Below are 5,399 nucleotides of genomic sequence, written 5' to 3'. Positions count from 1 at the left end.
CTTTCTTCTGTAGGTTTCCTCATGGTCTGGCAGTAGTACTGTTTAGCACATCGCATGCTCTGAATATAGGATGATTTAACATTTAGTGCTCGGCTTCCAGTTAACCTGGCACAGCAGATAAACACTGTGCTTGCCTCCTCTCACAACCACATCAAAATTACAACTGAACTACAGTAGAGTGATCATTGAGAGTCACCTGAAGTCTAGCTGAACAGAAGTCCTACAACTGGGGACCCACAGAAGAGACCACCTCGAGACTTGAAGGAGGGGCAGAGATGTAGAATGGGCTGGTCCCACACCCGCCTCAGGAGGGATATCCCAGCTGTAGAGTACTGGACCCACAGCAGGCTCCCCAGCCAAGAGCACCAGTGCAGGAAGAAGTTCCTATAACTTCCAGCTGTGAAAACCAGCAGAGAATGTGACTGAATGAGATGAGGAGCACCTGAAGTCACAGACGTTCTTCTTAAGGGGACCATGTACCGACTAACTCACTGATGGACTCACTTGCTCTAAACTCCAGCTCTGGAGCAGCGTTGAGTTTTGAAACTCATTGAAAGATGCCAGGTACATATAGGGAGGAAATGATTTGTGAGGGCTGGAGGGGCAGCTTTCTCCCAAACAAAAGGGCTGGCAGAGGGCATTATTCCTTTCTTGAGCCCTTCCCTGACCACCCAGCCTGCAGACACAGGCAGCCACCATATCTGAGTCTCCATCAACCTGGCTAACCCACCCTAGTGATTCCCTGAGACTACATCTCCCCTTGGGGAGGGCACCCAAGCAACATCCAGTAGATTTTCTATATAAATGACATGTCTTGGGCTCATGCTGTGGACACTCCTAAAATCTCTCAAAAGTTCGCAAAACCTAAACAAGCAGCATCTGGCCTCCGCATGCCCCATACCTCTTGCTGAGGCCTCAAGCACAGTACTAGCAACAGCTGGCCTCTGTTTGAGGCTTGGCCTCTCACGTCACATCCAAGGCCAGCATAGGTGACAGCCATCTGTGGATTGCTTGATGGCTCATGCCAGGTGACCCCAGGCAGGGCCCAGGCTGCAGTTGAACTTGGCCTGCAGCAGGGGCCATCCCAGGAGGCCCCAGACTGCAGGCCAGGTGGCCAGCTTCAGTCTGAGTCAGAGTACCACTCAGGGGGGCACATCCGAAGACAACATACCCAAAGGGAGATTGGGCAGGCACCAAAACCCTGCTAAAGTGAATCTGCTCTGTAGAGTCAGCCCTTGCACAACAGCTCCTCCACTGTAGTCACCAGCCATTCCTCACAACCAGTCACTCTGAGAGTCAATCCCTCCCACAGGTGTACAAACAGCAACCAAAACTCAACTACAACAGAAAGGAACACAACCAAGGAACACATACAGAGTACCCAGCTCAGATGACCAGGGAGACTGTGCCACTGGACCCCACAGGCCGCCAACTACATAAGGCCATCTACTAAGACTCAGAGTCCTAGATGCCCTACTTAATAGAAACAAAGGAAAGCAGAGGATCGAATTGGTAACTTAGAAGATAAGGTAGCAGAAAACACCAAATCAGAACACCAACAAGAAAAAAGAATCCAAAGAAATGACGACAGGTGAAGGGGCCTCTGGGGCAACATCAAGTGTTCCAATAGTCTCATCGTAGACATACCGTAAGGAGAAGAGAATGAGGAATTGAAAACCTATTTGAAAAAATGAGAGAAACTTCCCTAATCTGAAGGAAATCAGACATATAAGCCAAGGAAATGCAGAGCCCCAAACAAGATGAACCCAAAGAGACCCTCATGAAGACACATCATCATTAAAATGCCAAAGGTTAAAAAAAAAAGAATCTTAAAAGCAGCAAGAACATTTCTCAACATAATAAAGGACATTTATGACAGACCTACAGCTAATATCATACTCAATGGTAAAGGCTAAAAGCGTTTTCCTTAAGATCAGGAACAAGACAAGGATGTCCACTTTTACCCCTCCTCTTCAACACTGTATTGGAAGACTTAGCCACAACAATAAGACAAGAAAGAGAAATAAAAGGTATCGAAATTGGAAAAGAAGTAAAACTGTCGTTATTTGCCAATGACATGATACTATATATAGAGAACTCTAAAGATTACACCAAAAACCTGTTAAAACTGATCAACAAATTCATTAAAGTAGCAGGTTACAAAATAAATATTCGGAAGTCAGTGGTGGATTTCGGAAAGTAAACATGGCAGAATGAAAGATGTCCCCAGAGCTTTCTCCTTAAAACAATAAGCTTAACATTTAAAACTCAACAAAAAACACCCAAACTGCACACCAGCATGTCTGAGAATGGGATCTGCGCACAAGAATTACCACAGGTCAGAACCCCAGGTGTTGGGTGGTGGACTGGGAGAAATAAAAAAGCTGCCCCCTGAAGGAGGCAGGGGAGTGGAGACAGTACAGTGGATTCCCTGAATAGCCCTGCCTGGAAGAGCATTGAGTTCCATGCAGCAGCAGTACCCAGGGATAAGGGTAGAAAGCAGAGAAGTGAGGATGGCAGAGAAGTGGGTACGGTAAAGACGCGACAGTTGATTATTACCAGCCACAGTTGCAAAACGCGAGGCCGAGACGCAACCCACATCCATCAACCCAGAGAGCCCCTCCACACATATTCTCCAAGACCAAACACCACGGAGCCACAGGGGAATCTGAACAAATGCTACCAAACTATCCCTAACACTAACCAGGACTGAGTCTGAGTGTAGCGAGCATGATCAAATAATTGTAATAATAATAAAAAAAAAGGCATTGTAAGACTTTATATAAAGCAGAGATCCAACAGGCTCAGACTCCACCTACTGGAAACAAAATGAAAAATGCCTTCTCTGCAACAGGATAAAGAGAGACTTTATATAATAAACCGTTCTGGAAAAAAAAAAAGGCAGAATACACTTCCATTAATGCCTAGGCAGAGAAATAGTACATTAAAAAATATGAACAACCGAGGTGACAGGCAGCTCAGAAAGAAAGAGAAAAATCTCTAGAAAATAAGCTTAAAGACTTAGAAATATGCTACATAAATGACACAGCATTCAGGATGGTATTTCTGAAAAAACTCAATGAGATCCGAAACGAGTCATATCAACAATTCCAGGAACTGAAAAAAAAACTAGATCAGCAGAATGAGTTTTTTAGCAAGGAGATTGAAAACCTCAAACAACAACAACAACAACAAAAAACAGGAGAAAACTTCTTGAGATGAAGAACACACTGAAAGAGATGGAAAAGGAAATAGCAAGCTTGGGAAATAAGAGTCAACAAAATGAAAGAAAGGATCAGTGAGATCGAAGACAGAAATCTAGAAATAAATCAGAAGGAAGAATAGAGAAACTAAAGAATGAAGTATGAAAGAGAAATACAAGAACTAGCTGATACCATCAGGAGAGGAAATAAGAATAATGGGAATTAAGGCAAAGAAAAGGAGTGGGGACTAGAAAGTATTTTCAGACAAATAGTGGACAAGAATTTCCAAAATCTATGGAATGAGCTGGAACTTGGAATTCAAGAAGTCAACAGAACACCCAATTATCTCAACCCAAAAAGGCCTTCACCAAGTCACATTGTATTAAAATTATCAAAATCCACAACAAAGAGAATTCTCAGGGCAGCCAGGGAGAAGAAAACAGTAACTTATAAAAGAAAACCCATTAGATTATCTTCGGACTTCTCAGCTCTAAACTTACAAGCCATAAAGGAACAGAATCAAATATCTTAACTATTAAGTGACAGGAACTACCAGCTTAGAATAATGTATCCAGCTAGGCTCTCCTTTAGATATGAAAGAGAAATAAAGACCTTTCCAGATACACAAAAATTGAGGAAATTCTCCACTTAGAGGCTTGCACTACAGGAAATTCTGAAAGGGGTCTGCTCACTTAAAAAAAGTGACAAAAAAACATAATTACGAGTAAAGAGACTATCAGGCAAATAGAAGCACAAGAATGTAACCCTTACTAAGAACAGGGCAGTATAAGCTTAAATATTAACAAGGGAATTGCTATAGCAAGATAGTAAAGAACATTCAGCACACATAGGGATAAACTGAGATAACAATTACTAAAGAGGGGAGGATTCAAAGATCCAAATCCACACACAGAACAAAATGGACGACTATATATATAACTATCGTCTACATATTCATAATGTAACCACACACCAAAGATTCAGAACTGAGGTATGTGAAGAACCAGAGGCAAAACCCACAAAAGCCAACCAAAATAAAGAAAACAAACTCAAGGACAGAGAAGCAATGGAAACACCAAGCTAACAGAAAGCAAAAGATTAAAAAAACCTCATATTTCAATAATCATCCTAAATGGACTGAACTCACCAATAAAAAGGCACAGAGGTGCAGAATGGATCAAAAACAAACGAACAAACAAACAAAAACAACCACAACCATACGCTGCCTTCAGGAGACACATCTCAGCTCCAAAGTCAAAGACAGACTCAAAGTGAAAGGGTAGAAAATGATATTTCAAGCAAATGACATTCCGAGAAAAGCGGTAGTGGTACTAATGTGGGATGAAATAGACTTCAAAATAAAAGGTAAAGAAAGATACTGAGAGACACTTCATAATGATAAAGGGAATCATGCACCAAGAAGACATAACACTTATTAATATCTATGCTCTCAATCAGGGAGCCCAGAGATATGTAAAGTAATTACTAATAGAAGAAAGGGAATAACAGACTAAAACAGTATTATAGTAGCGGACCTAAACACCACACTGTCGGGTATGGACAGATTGTCCAAACAGAAAAATCACTAAGGAAATAACATCCTTAAATGACACATTTGATCAACTGGACATAATTGACATTTACCGAACCTTCCATCCCAAAACAGCTGCTTATACATTCTTCTCTACTACACATAGAACATTCTCAAGGATTGACCACATACTGGGACACAGAGATACCCTCAACAAACATAAAAGGATGGAAATCATACCAACCATATTCTCTAATCATAATTCTTTGAAATTAGAGATCAATTGTACAAAGAAAGCGAAAAGATCCACAAATACATGGAGATTAAACAACATGCTACTGAAAAATAACTGGGTCAGAGAAGAAATAAAAAGAGAGATCAAGAGATACATAGAAACGAATGATAATGATAGTACAACATTATCAAAACTTTTGAGACACGGTAAAAGCGGTCATAAGAGGAAAGTTCATATCATTACAGGCCTATCTCCAAAAACAAGAATGAGCCCAAAAAAACAGCCTAACGTTTCACCTTAAAAAACTGAAAAAGGAAGAACAAATGATGCCTAAAGTCAGCAGAAGGAAAGAAATCATCAAAACTAGAGCAGAAAAAATGAAATTGAAAACAAACAAACTTCATAAAAAATAAATGCAATGCAGAGCTAT

Source organism: Pteropus alecto, unplaced genomic scaffold, assembly GCF_000325575.1.
Source record: "Pteropus alecto unplaced genomic scaffold, ASM32557v1 scaffold107, whole genome shotgun sequence".
Lineage (NCBI taxonomy): Eukaryota > Metazoa > Chordata > Mammalia > Chiroptera > Pteropodidae > Pteropus > Pteropus alecto.
The sequence above is the reverse complement of the archived record's forward strand: the minus strand, read 5'-3'. Positions refer to the sequence as shown.